The 14,563-nt window shown below is 41.3% G+C and overlaps 2 pseudogenes; both read right to left on the bottom strand.

The window, feature by feature from the left end:
- Positions 1-4,208: 4,208 nt before the first annotated feature.
- Positions 4,209-6,402, bottom strand: LOC102480432 (microtubule-associated protein RP/EB family member 1 pseudogene; annotated as a pseudogene).
- A 1,307-nt stretch (positions 6,403-7,709) lies between these two features.
- On the bottom strand, positions 7,710-8,764 carry LOC102480017 (high affinity copper uptake protein 1 pseudogene; annotated as a pseudogene).
- Between the last annotated feature and the right edge of the window lie 5,799 nt (positions 8,765-14,563).

Here is a 14,563-nt window from a genome sequence, read left to right as displayed (position 1 = left end):
GTCCTTTGCATTTCTTGGGTCTGGATATTTGAATGCCTCTGTAGATTTGGAAAGTTTTCTTCCAAGATTTCATGGGATAGATTATCAATGCCCTTATTAGTTTCCTTATCTTCTAGGATACTGATTATCTGGATGTTTGGGCGCTTAATGCTGTCTAGTATTTCTCATATAGTATTCTCATTTTGGGGAGTTATTTTCTCAGCTTTTTGTTTTGTTTTGTTTTGTTTTCTAGATCAGAGGTTTTTGCCTTCCATATCCGAGATTCAATTTTCTGCATCAACTATTCTGCTTTTAATACTTTCGAGGGAGGCTTTGATTTCCTGAATGGCAGCCTTCATCTCTAATAACTCCATTTGATTATTTTTTATGGTGTGTATTTCCTCCTTCAGATCATGTGAGAACTTCAACACCTCTTGGAACTTGGTATTTCCTCTTTCAGATCATGTGAGAACTTCAACACCTCCTGGAACTTTTTTATCTTTTCTCCTGCATCTTCTGGAGTTCATTATCTCTCAACTCTTGTATCTCGTTTAGTTTTGTCACCATGAATATTCTGAATTCTCTATCAGACATTTCTATGAGTTCTACTGTACCGTCTGTGGATGATGAGGGATTGTTCTTTTCCCTTAGGGGAGAGATATTTTCTTGGTTCCTCATGTTTCTTGTGCCTCTGCGTGGTTTCTCGTCATTGTGTGACAAAATCTCTACTCCACTGTGCTTGTCTGAATATTCTGTGAGTCTAGAGGATGAAGTTTAGAGCATAGCTTCCCTGAACAGGCCAGGACACACCTCAGCTTTAAAACAGCTTCTTGTTTGAATATTATGGGAGTCTAGAAGATGAAGTTTAGAGCATAGCTTCCCCCTGGAATTTGAATTTTCAAAATACCAATGTCCAGCTTAATGGTACATTATAGAGCTGAATTTTGAGTTACTGTGCAAGTTTTTTTTTTTTATACTGTCATTTGTAATATACCTTTCTTTTTTAAGAAAATAATTATTTATTTAATTTTATTTAGACATTAATTTCTTTTAATTTGACCAGAGAGGGGCTAACAGAAAGAGAGAGGGAAAATGAGAAAGCAAACCTCCAGATCCAGGACTCAGACTGTGGTAGACCATGTGGGAGTGCCCAGCGCCTTCACTACCATGCCTCCTACTAGTCCCCTTCTGTAATATTGTTAGGCCAAATTGATGTAACCACTACCATGTTAGACCCTCAAGGACAGAACCCGAGGAGTCTGAGACCACATAAATAAACAAAGTGCAGGTGGGCCCTGACCTCAACTGAAAGTCCTAATCTAAACCTAAACATATAGTGACAGCTAGCTTTCACACACCCCCTTCCCTCAAGTGGAAAATTACTGACTGTACTTCCTACATTGCGATTCAGAGCTATAAAAGATCCCTTTATCTTAGGCTCTGGGTCCTTATTGAAAGCCTGCTGCGTCGCAGAAACTCGGACACCAGCTAGCTGGAAAAATAAAAGCCTTTTATGTAATTGCATTGTTGTCATCTTTTCTGCGTCGCCAATGGTTAGATTGATCTCAGGATCTTAACAATATGTTTTGTGAGAATCCTTGGGATTAAAGTTTTGGTTACAAATTATTTTAATTTAAAAAAAAAGTCCGTGGGAAAAGAAATTAAGAGTTTATTTTGGTGCAAAAAAAAAAGAGAGAGAGAGAGAAAGATGATGCATATAGCCTTTTTTTTCTTTTTAAAGATTTTTACCGTAGGGTGTGTGCACTCGCGCACGCGAGAGGAAGTGAGAGAGAAAGAAAGTGAGGGGGGATGGCCTCGCTGTAATCCTTTCTTCTCCATTCTCTTCTCAGGATTTTGGGCATGCATGCACATTCACTTAGTGTGATTTTTCAAGCCACAAGGTCTGGGACTTGAACTGTGATCAGCTATGTGGGAGTCGAGGACCTTCACCACCATACCACCGGCTGGCTCTGCATATAGCTTTTTCATAATGCTTCTTTCCTGTGAACTTTTTAAAATTTTAATTCCTCATAGCATCTGCTGGTTTTCAACTCAAAAACAGCTACAAATCTTCAACTTTCTCAATTAAACAGGAGAAAACAGAGATTTATTGAAGATATTTAGATGATGGGAGATAAACAATGAGGACTACGCTAGTCCTTGCTCACTGATTTCACTGGTAATCAGAGATCTGATTAATCCCTATGTTAACAGGAAGAATAGTAGAAATTCAAGAAGGTCATTCTACATTTACTTTTCCCCTCAGTGTTATTTTCCAGCATCCATTGATTTTGAATGGTGTTTCTCCCATATTAACCATAGCAGTTTCAGTGCAAGAAAAAATGGACTGACTGAACAGATAAATAGAATCATTCTCCTATATCTTTTTCCTTTCCTTTTTCCTCTAGTCTTTCTTCCCACCATTTTCTTTTCTCTCCCCTATTTGTAGCTGATTTGCTATTCTCTGCCTTACTTTTTCTTTGTATGTTTGTTTAAGGTTTATTTTTCCATTTATTCTATGAATGAGAGAGACAGAGAAATAGCACCTGCAACAGAGTCTGATGCCGTGATCCACCCCGGCCTCAGCCAGTCCCGAATCACAGGCACATGTGTGCTTGGCGTATTCAGGGAGGTCTCTGGACATGAACTTGGAACCTTCCCTTGTGGGTCAGCCTTGCAGAGCATCTTGTTTTTACTACTGTGCCACCATTTGGCCCTGGTTTGTTTTGTTCTCTCTGTTTAAGTCCAAGGAGAAGGGGATTTCAGGAAGGCCTGGGGCAGGGAGCAGAGGCTGAGTGAGAGAAAGTACCTGAGTTTAAGAACTCCTCTCTGCAGTCTATGTAATATACTTTGAGCTGAGGTAAGTACTTTGGAAAAAAATTAATCAGTGTGGGAAACCTTAATATCATTTACAAGAATGCTTTGCAAAAAAGCCATGTCTTCAAAATATCTAAATTAAACTTAGATGATCAGTAAGAGATGTTTTGTCATTTTAAAAAACTGTTGAATATGTATGTTTGCAGTGACTGTGCATATTGTTAATATTAATATACATGGAACCATCTGGGAAAATTCGATTCAGATTTTGTATTATGTTACATTACTTGCTTACTGAAAAAAAGGAATTATGTCTTTTCAAACTTAGAAAGAAAACCAGACTTGTTATTTCTTTTCTTTTCTTTTTTAAAAGTTTGGTATTTTACTTTGATTTGATACCTTGGTTTGTCTCACGCTGAATAAAGCAAGAGTTTGAATTATTTTTCCCTATTCCTGTATTTGTGTGTCTGCCCATAATCCAGTGATTTTCAAACTTTAGCATGCATCAGAATCACCTAGTGGGCTTGTTAAAACACTAGTTGCTTAGTCTCCAACCCAGAGCCCCCAAAGGGGCATCTGAGTTCTCACCTGATGTTCCTCTGCTGATGGTCTGGCGATCACACACTTTGAGAATCTCTACTTTAAACTAAGGAAGTATTGTGTAAGGAGGACTACCTGGTATGGGCAGGTAATTTGAAGTGCTGAATGCTAGGTGGCATGTCTGGCCTTACCTCACGTAGTAAATTCTCCTGGTCAATACTTCATCATTTCACAAACATTTGTTCAACTCCAACTGTGTTATGTCTACCCAAGCATACATTTATCAGTAGGTATGAAATCACTAATCCTTGTTTCTAAAGATCTGTGGTTTCTTGGAAGTAGTTTTGAAGATTAGGAGAGACCTTTGATCTACAGTGGAATCAGCTAGTAGTAGGCAGGAAGGGCAAAAGCCCAGCTTTCTCTTTGGAGAAACTTAAGTGTGGTTTACTGATGGCCAGATTTTCCTCAGCCCCTGACATCTGTACCTACAGTGAGCAGACCCTTTTCCTCCACATAGCCATCCTTGTTATTCTTGGGAGCTTAGACTACAAGTGGCCAAAATCTCTTTCTTTCTTTTTTTTTTCTCTTGAAATACAGAATTTTATTTAGAAACTGCTTAAAGTAGAAAAAAACCCTGTCAAGAAAGACCAGGTGGAAAATGGGTTCCCAATAAAATGGAATTTAGGGACAACAAAAGTCTAAAAGGCCACAAAAGAGAAATAGCACCACTGTCATTTGAACAATGGCTAATTACTTGCATTTTTTGGCATTGTTAATCACTGAATCTGGGTTTTCCTCTGAATTCCACACAAAGCATGCACTACACAACAATTTTATCATAAAATACCTGCTTTCTATACACATTTCAGGACAAGCTACCACCAGAAACAAATCAATACAAATACATCCAGGGGCTGAACAATCTCAGTAGTGGGTGACACATATTTTGTTGAATTCTGCCAAACAAAGGAACTGAACCAGCCAAGGGCAAAGCAAATGAGGGAGAGTTAAGGAATGAAATATTTTAAATATTAATAATTAATTCAGACATCGTATTTTATTTTCTGTAAAAGAAAATTAACATGTAGTAACAAGCTAATGAGTTTTATCTCCAAAGAGATTAGTGCACTGGCAAAGTATTCGGGTAACAGTGGAGAGCTGTGGACAGAAGATACCAAAAACACCCAAGTCTTGCAGATTCCAAGGCAATGATGGCCTTCACTGATCACTCCCTTTGCCAGAGGTCCAGAAAGAACTTGCAGCATGATCACTCGTCAGTTGTACTTCCAATTCTAAGCAGCAAACTTTAAGGAGCCAAAGAGGAGTTCCCATTGGGCAAGGGGAACAGAGAAGAGAAACCCGTTAAATGTAAACTGAGAAAGCACTAAAATGGGGCAAAGCCCCCATTCAAATCCCAGAGATGTGGGCAAGTCCCTAAAAGTAGTTGTTAGATTAGAAATCTGGACACACCTCATTTCTTAAGAAAACACAATACATAGAAATTTCAGGAGTAGTTGGAAAAATTGTCAGATAAATGCTCAATGAAAATCGAGCTCTTCAACTCAAGGCTGAAACACACCTTCTATTCATCCAGGCAACAATGCCTCGTGCTTGTCAGCAGGATGCTACTGGTCAGTGACACCAAATGGCTTTACAGGGAAACTTAAAATTTCCTCTTTGGGCCAAAGCCCAGGCCTGTAAAGATTCAAGCAGTCCTGCAAGGCCTGCAACTGCAGGATCCAAAACTTCCAAGGTCTGGCCCTTCCTTCCCAGACACAGTGTCAAACACATAAAAACTCCTGTTGTGTTATATTTTCTATTTTGAAATATGGAAGCATATTTTAAATACTCTTAAGGTATTTATTTATTAAAACGTTCTCTGCCAAGACTTCACATTAGTTTAAAATTCAATTCAGTCTTTACATTTCTCTACTGAGGTCACCACCTCAGCTATTACATAAAACCCCTTCTTCAGCTTCATTGTGACCAGCATCCACACGGGAGCCTCATGCTCAGCCTCTTTGTTCCTCAGGTGAACCAACTAGATGTTAATACTGCTCTGCTACAAGGGAAAACCTCCTAACACAAACTTATTGGAAAAGGAGTGAAAATTCTGCAAAGTGCACTTTTAAGAAGAGGTACTTTTTGCTTATGTAAAGAAACCAGTGAGTCCTCCAAGAATAATAAAAGGGAGTATTTTACAGTTAAGCACATGATTTGGAGTGAAGAATTTGGATGTGCCTCTGCTGGTCCAGGCTGTTAATACTCTTCTTGTTCCTCCTGTGGGCCTCCTTCATCAGGTATCACAAAGCCTTCATCAGTGGCACAGAGAATGCCTACAATCCGCTGCTGCACAGGGTCATTTTCCCCCTCATTCTCCTGGCAAATCAATTCGATGTTCCTTAGCTTTCCAAAGTAGAAATCTCTCTCTTTCTCCAAGTCTTCGACAGTAAGTTTCAACACATTGACCTGCTGCATCAATTCGGCTGCTTCTTCATCCCCGTTGCCCACACCAGGATTTTTTTCGCACTACCCCTGGGCCAGCCTTAGGAGTTGCAGTAGTTCTCTGTGTTGAAATGGACCTCTGTGGGGCTGCACTGCTAGAGCTGAGAGGTTTCTTCGGCTCATTCAGAGCTGGAGCAACAAGAGAGGGAGCCACTGCAGTCTCTTGACCTTGTCTGGCAGCTACAGGGTCATAGTCTTTTCCATCATAGTTTGCATCAAAAACTTCTTGAACCACTGAACAAATTCAAAATTGTCCTGAAACTTTCCTTTTACTAATTTGTCCACAGGAATTATTTTGTCAACACCCATCCTCTTAAAACCTGCCTGTAGTATTTTGAAGTTCTGGATGTATTCATGTTCTAGCTTTGCTTGGAATTTCACTTTCTTCAAGGCAATGGAGCCAGGGAACAACATGTCCATAAACTGACAATAAGCTGCCCCTGAGCACAACTGTTCCATCTTTGTCAGATTCAACTGCAGAGATTCATTGATCCAGGCCAGCATGTCATGTTGACTTAGCTTATCACTAGTGACTGAGGTCGAGTACACATTCACTGCCATCTTCGGCTCTCGATGGAACAGCATCCACCGCCCGCGCCTGGCTCCGGTTTCGTCTTCGTCTTCGTCTTGTTCAAACCGTCCCAAAATCTCTTTCTTAATAAAGAATCACATTTACAAAAAAAAAAAAGAAAAAAAAAAAGAGAGAAAGAAAGAAAGGAAGAAAGAGAAAAGAAACAGCTTTGAGAAAGGAATATGCATCACTTTTTAAAAATACCAGAGTAGCACATTAGAAAATGTATTTGAAGAATTACTATTGAATGAAGCTTTAAATGTATGAACCTTAAGTGAAATTTCTACTTAATAAGTGCTGCCAATACCTACCTCACACTCATTATTTGATACCGTAATACTGAACTTCAAGCATTAAATTTAAATTCACAGTGTTGACACAAAGTAGTGTTAGTGAGATAGCTGATAGCAGAATCATTCATTTATGACATTATTTCTGCTCTCAACACACCTCAAAATTATTTAAAATGCCCAAGGAAGGGTCAAGAGAAAAATCAAGTGCTTCCCATCTAAGAAATAGTAAGTCTGGGGCCAAAAGGTGGTGTAGTGAGTAAGGGACTAGACTCCCATATCCAACTGCAGTTTGAGTCCCAGACCTGGAGGCTTGAAAATCACACCAGGCACATGTGTGTGCATGCCCAAAATCCACTCGGACATGTGTGTGTGCATGCCCAGGGATTGCAGTGTGGCCACCCTCCCCGGGGGAGGTGATTTCGCACTTTTCTTTTCATTATTCTTTCTGTCTCTCTCCTCTCCAATGAACACATTTGTCCCATGCTAAATCACTGGATTGAAAATCACTGGATTATGGGCAGACACACAAATACAGGAATAGGGAAAAATAATTCAAACTCTTGCTTTATTCAGCATGAGACAAACCAAGGTACCAAATCAAAGTAAAATACCAATGGTTTTATTTAAAAATATCTATTTTTTGAATTGATTGTCATTTTTGTTGTTATTGTTGATTGGCAAGTTCATTCTAATCAAAATGTTGAGTAAAGAATACATACTCTGCATGCTCTAGGCCTGTACGGAGGTCAAAGCACCCCTTGGCACACTGCAATGATTCTGGTGCAACATACCACACCCAGAGAAATACTCACTTATTTTCCACTCATTGAGTTCAGAGACTGAAACTTTTTTTCTAATGTTAACTTTGATTTCTAGGTTTAGTTGGGCATGAATTTCCCTTAGTGTCATCAATCCTGGCTGAAATGAATTTCTTCCTATCACTGACCAAGGGGAAAAAAAAAAGCACATCAAATTAAAATGAAAAAATAAAGACCAGAAGATTAGAAGAGGAAACAGATGATCTGGTCATTGAATAGAAAGCTACCTGGACTAGACAAGAGCATATAACTAGATCTAGGGTGATGGGGAAGAAGACATCTCATGGGGTGGCTTCTCCTCAGGAGAAATGGGAATCTTGTCTAGTTTAGAAAAAAATGGTTTGGGAGGTTCTCCCTTTAGTTCAAAGACTGTAAACGAGACCTCTGTTGAGCAGGTGTGTGTGTGTGTGTGTGTGTGTGTGTGTAAAGAAACACGAGCAAAAAAGGATGACTGGAGGAGGAACCATGTCTTCCAGTTTCGAACTGCTCCCTACTGCAATCAGTAAGGCCACACCATGGAGTCTGATGTTAAGGGCAGTGCTCTGTGATGTCCACAACCACCGCCTTCTTCCAGCTGAAGAGGAAGTATCCCGTACTGGCCCTGGCTACGACGCAATGCAGAGGTATCCATCGTAGGTCATGAAGATGAGCATGAGGAAGTAGCTGATGGCCACCTGGATGATATGCAGCACTGTTTGCAGGAGGTGTGGGAAGCTCAGCATCTGCTGCCCAACAATTTCATGTGTCTCCATGAGCATGGTTCCATTTGGTCCTGGGACAGGCATGGAATTGTAACGAATGCTGACTTGTGACTTACGCTGCAGGCTTTCTCGGGCTATCTTGAGTCCCTCATAGAGCATTGCTAGTAAAAACACTGCCACAAAAGCTCCAGCCACTTCTCCAGCTGTATTAATCACTAAATTGGAAAACGATAGTTCCACATTCTTAAAGCCAATGTAGAAGGTCATAGTCATCATCCTCATGTCTCCTCCCCCATGGGAGTGTGCAGCTGAGGTCGCAGGTGATGGTGAGAAGGTTGCGTGATTGTGTTGTTGGCCATAGAGCCCATCTCGGTATTCCTGGAATGATCCATTTTCCCAGGAAAGGTTGAGAGTCAGCAGAAGAATCTTCTCAGTTTGAGTTCTGGCACTGCCGCCTCCCTTCCACAGCTTTAACTCGACAGCCCCTCGCGACTCCTCAGAAGCCCCCTCCACTTGTCCAAAGCTGTTTCTTTTCATCAACATCATAAAATAATTCTAGAGAAAAAGAAGAAAACAGATTGAACCGTGACACAGAGGTAAAATGTGGTGCTTGGGAAGGTTAACCCACATGAGAGAGTTCTGGGTTTGCATCTGGAGACCTCCCTGAATGTGGCGGGCGCCCACGTGGCCATGATCCAGGGCTGGATGAGGCTGAGGGTGGTTCATAGTGTCAAAACCCTATTGCAGGTGCTGTATCTGTCTCTTTCTCTCTGTCTCTGTTACTCTCTCATGGAAAAAATAAGTAAAATTTTTTAAAAAGAAGAAAAACAGGCAAGGAGGTGGCGCCATGTTTAAGGTGTTGGATTTCCACAGGGCAATCATGGTTTGAGTCCCAGACTGGTGATTTGAAAATCATGCCACACATGTATACCCAAAATCCCAATAGGAAAATGAGGGAGAAGGGATCATGGTATGGCCTTCCCCCCCTGAGGGAGTGAGTTCTTACTTTCCCTTTCTATGTCTCCATCTTTCTATTTCTCTGTGGTGAGAGACACACTCTATGTTACACACCCTGTGTCAAAAACCTACCAAAAAAAAAAAAAAAAGACGGGACCAGCAGTTGGCGTAATGGCTATGTCGCTGGACTCCCACGTAGTCGACCGCGGTTCGAGTCCTGGACCCGGTGGCTTAAATTCATGCCAGGCGTGTGTGCGTGCGTGCCCAAGATCCCGAGAGGAGAATGGAGAAGAAGGGATTGCGGCATGGCCATCCCCCCTGGGGGGGGATTTCGAGCTTTCTGTCTCTCCGTCTCTGTCTGTCTGGTGAGCGCATGCGCCCTATAGCAAAAACCTCTCCAAAAAAAAAAAAAAAAGAAAGAAAGAAAGGAAAAGAAGAAAGAAAAACAGTAGGAGTTGGTTTTCCACAAACCCGGATAAGTCATTTCACAATCATTGTCCAGTGAGGACTTTTTCTGTGGGTCTTGATCAACACTCAACTAACGTGAGTTACTCTGATCAATGAAACAGCAGCCCCTTGAGGGAAAAGCAGAGAAGCACGTGTTTTTCACTGCCCTGGCAAGTGGAGAAGTGTAGTGAATTAGCTGGAACTTGACCTTAGCTGAATTTGGCTCAGAAAGTCTGCTATAGAGATGAGAACATCAAGACTGTGACCCTGTCAGGGCCACAACGCTGCTGTTAGGAAGACTCCACAACAAGTACTTGGCCACACACACTTACCTGAAATTCCTGAAAACCAAAATTACGATTTTTAAAAATCTTCACTTCTTCGGTATCAAAGCCAGACTTGAATTCATTTGGTGGCAAATCCTTACTTGCCCTGAATGTATTTGGTGAAAATGTGACCAAAACTGACATGAGTCTGTTTATAGTTTTTAAAAAGATATTTACTTATTTAATTCCATTTGTTATTACAACTTTTGAATTTGACCAGAGAGAGAAAGAGAAAGGGAGAAAACAAGCCACCAGTTCAGGGACTCCAACTGTGGTCGGCCATGTGGGAATCCAGCTTCTTTAACCACCACACCATCTGCTGGCCCTAGTCTGTTTATTGTTTTAATTTTTCCTTTCAGGGTGGCTATACTTAACTTCTGTTTCAGGAATGTTATTACTTTGATTTCTTCTAAAATAATTTTCATTTCTAAGAGCTCTTTCTGTTTGGCTGCTTTTACTTACCTTACTCTTCTTTATTTGGTGGATGCAATTTCCTCTCACACCTGTCTAAGGGTATTAATTATACTTTTTTATTAACATGATCTTTAGCTCCATGAATTTCCCTTGTCCTCTGACTTTATTATCATTATCTCGTTTGTTCTGGTCTCTTTCTTTCCTCTTGCGTCTGGTGGTCATTGCTGTCTCCATTTTTTTCCCCTCAGAGGACACATGCACTCTCTAGAAAGAGACAGAGAGAGGGAAAGTGAGACCCCCTCAGATAGGGAATGGTCATATCACAATCCTGTCTCCTTTCCTCCACTCTCCCTCTTTTTGGGATTTTGGGCATATACATGCCTGGTGTGTTTTTCTTTTTCTTTCTTTTTATTTTAAGAGGTTTCTGCCTTTGGGCACATGTGTTTACCAGAGAGAAAGACAGAGACAGAGACAATGAGAGGGAAAGTGAGAAATCACCCCTGGGGGGAGGCCACACCACAATCCTTTCTCCTCTTGGGATCTTGGGCACACCTGCATATGCATCTGGCACTAGTTTCAAGCCAACGGATCTGAGACTTGAACTGTGGCTGGCCATATGGGAATCTAGTGATGTCGCTGTTAAGTCATCTGCAGGCCCTTCCTGGTGTATTTTTCAAGCTACTGGGTCTGGGACTTGACCCACATGTCTGTCATGGAGGATCCTGCTGCTTTAACCATCAGGCCATGGGCTGGCCCCTCCCTGGCAGCATCTAAGTGAGAAGATACTGAGTGGTGAGTAGAAGCTGTTGGCATGTGGGTAGATTTGGTTGATGAGGAGGTGTTGTGGCTAGGAGGGGAACCCCAGCTTCTAGATCTATTGACTTCTTCTAGGAGGATGCCCATTTCCCTAGAGAAGTAGTCCCCTAGCTCAGGGAAGGGGGAGGTGATTTATGCTTGACTTGCAGCTTCCTGGAAGAAGAGCAGGGAAGGGGGCCGGAATCTTGCTGGAATGTCAACTTAAGCTCAATCCCCAAATGCTAGACCTGTGGCTTGCTTTCTCACTTTCTCTCTCTCTCTCTGTGTTTCTCTGGTCAAAATAAAATAAGTAAATGAATAAATAAATAAATAAATAATTTTAAAAAGAATAATTTTTTATTTAACTTTATTTATTTATTTAATTTTTTGACCAGAGAGGGACAGAGTGAGAGAGAGATAGAGAGAAGTAAAGTGAGAAAGCAAGCCTCCAGGTCCAGGAGTCGAACCATGGTTGGCCATGTGGGAGTCCAGCACCCTTAACCACCACACCACCTGCTGGCCCCCAGTCTCCTCATTTTTATGGTGCCTCTACTGTCTATGAACACGATGCTCCCAAATTCCAAAATGTCTCACTTTAAAAAAAAAAAATGTGGGGGGGAGGACCAGCAGATGGCATAATGGTTATGTTGCTGGATTCTCAAGTGGTTGACCACTGCTCGAGTTCTGGACCTGGTGGCTTAAAAATCACTTCTTGGGCTAGCAGGTGGCATGGTGGTTAAGGGCGCTAGATTCTCACATGGCCAACCACAGTTCAAGTCCTGGACCTAGAGGCTTGCTTTCTTACTTTCCCTCTTTCTCTTTCTCTCTTTCTCACTCTGTCCCTTTCTAGTCAAATAAAAAAATAAGTAAATAAATAAATAAAGTTAAATAAAATAATTCTAAACAAAACAAAACAAAACTCATGCTGGGCACATGTGCATGCATACTCAAGATCCTGAGAGGAGACTAGAGGAGAAGGGATTTTGGCGTGGCCTCACCCATGATTTTTCGCTGTCTTTGTCTCTCTGATGAGTGCATGTGCCATACAGCAGAAATATCTCTCTCTAAAAAAATACAAATACAAATAAATAAATAATTTTTTAAAAATATTATCTTTATTTTTTGCTGTAGGACATGTACATTTGCCAGAGGCAGACAGAGATAGAGAGAGTGGGGGGACATGAGAAAGCAACTTCCAAGGGGGATGGCCATGCCAGAATCTCTTCTCTTCCATTCTCCTCTTAGGATTTTGGGCAAGGATGCACAAATGCCCAGTGTGATTCTCAAGCCACCAGGTCTGGTACTTAAACTGTGCAGTTGGCCATGTGGAATTCAGCCACCTCAACTTCCATGCCATTTGCTGGCTCCAACCCCTCAATCTTTTTTTCTTTTCTCTTTTTTTTCTTCTTTTCTTTCATTTTTTCTTAATGTGTTTGCCATAGAGCCTGTGTGTTCACTGCAGTGAGATAGAGAGAGACAGAAAGAGGGAAAGTGAGAAATCATCCCCTGGGGATAATTTTCTTCTCCATTCTCCTCTTGGTATTTTTTGGCACACACACATGTGCACCTGTGTGATTTTCAAACCTTTGGGTTTGGGCCTTGATCTGCTGTTGACCATGTGGAAGTCCATCACCCTAACCATCATGCCACCTGCTGGCCTCCAACCACTCAGTATTTAAAAGAGAATAAGCCTATGGGATTTGAAGTAGCTGACCAAAAGCTGGCAGAATACTCAGAGAAAATAGATGTCATGAGTACAGGTGGTCACCCAGTTCCCTGATGTCAAACTTCATTCCATGGTTCTACCTATGAGGTACTTGGCACATCCATTTCCTGAGCTTTTGTGGGAGCCCTTGGTTGTTAGTTGACTGACTTCTCATGGAAGAGACACTTAATTTTCAGCTTTTCTACTCTGCTAAGCTCTGTTCCTTTCTTGACTTTCCAGATTCCAAATATCTGTCGACAACTCTATTGTTATGCTTCTTCCATTATCATTGTATGAGTATATATATGTATATATTTATATAGTTACTGTGATTTGGGTTGGATTTTTCTGGTCTTGGAATCAAAGACTCTTGATATCTCAAGGTAGCCAGTTAGAAAAAAAATAGCAAGTTACACTTGAGTTGAGGTCTGTTGGCTCTCAGAGAAAAAGAAGGAGATAAATAAGCATGTCTAATTGCCTGAGTTTAATGATGAGGGGTAAGGCCTTTATGTTGAGTTTGGGACTGCTGGGTGGAGTGTTAAACCATGCCCTAATAGGTCACTTCTGATTTCCAGGTTTGTTTCTTTTTCTTTTATTTATTTATTTTTTTGAGAGGTTTTTGCTATAGGATGCATGCACTTGCCAGACAGACAGAGAGAGATAGAAAGTGAGAAATCACCCCCCAGGGGGAATGGCCACGCCACAATCCCTTCTCCTCCATTCTCCTCTCAGGATCTTAGGCACTCATGCACACATGCCTGGCGTGAGTATAATCCACCGGGTCTGGGACTCGAACCACAGTTGACTACATGGGAGTCCAGCGACACAGCCATTACACCAACTGCTGGTCCCTCTAGGTTTGTGTCTTTAAAATGGAGCAAAAATGTAAAGATACATGTGACGCCATTTGGCAATAAAACAACTCAATGGTGTTGTTGCATTTAAAAACAAATAAAGAACAAACAAAAAACCATAACTTTCAGTTTTATTTCTTTGGAGTTAGTACACCTCAAAAATAAAAAATGAAAAAGTCCCCTACTGGCTCAGAGTGCCACAGTAGACATCTGAAGTGAGAGATAAAAGCAATCAGCCCAACTGAATGAGACATGAGAATATTTATCAGTCTAGGAGACATGGACGAGGAGGTCCCAGTCACATATACGAGCTGTGACAAAGAGCTAGTATATTTAGGTATTTCTATTCTCAGCAGTCAGTTCTAGAATAGACTGGCTGTCTTTACCCTTTGTCTGCGATGACACATGGACCTCCTCTGACTGTGAGCTCACCGGGTTCCCCTTACTGTACTTAGCCAATCAGCTTTGCACAAGACCTCTTGCTATAGCCTTCCAACCGATGTGAAATTTGACAAGCTGTGCAACTCCCTTCCCCATTTGTCATTTTAAATAATTGTCCTGAAATCTGAGACCTCGGTGCACACATTCAGGGTAACTTGGATTGTGACAGTCAGGTGGCCATCCTCAACTTTGACCCAAATAAACTCTTTTTCTTTATATACTTTGCTTCAGCATTTCTCTTAGGTCAACAGAAGGGTTACCTTAGACCTGGCAAGTAAGTCAATCTGGGATTAAGGTGAGGTCAGGAGAAGAGCTTCTGCATAAATGTGTAGAGGAATTCTGGACCCTCTCCTTGTTCCCCTCACCCACTGTCTAAAAGACACTACTGCAGGATATCTTC

Source organism: Tupaia chinensis, unplaced genomic scaffold (genome assembly GCF_000334495.1).
Source record: "Tupaia chinensis unplaced genomic scaffold, TupChi_1.0 Scaffold000392_1, whole genome shotgun sequence".
NCBI classification, from domain to species: Eukaryota; Metazoa; Chordata; class Mammalia; order Scandentia; family Tupaiidae; genus Tupaia; species Tupaia belangeri.
Note: the sequence above shows the minus strand (reverse complement) of the source record. Positions and strands in the feature narration are given on the sequence as shown.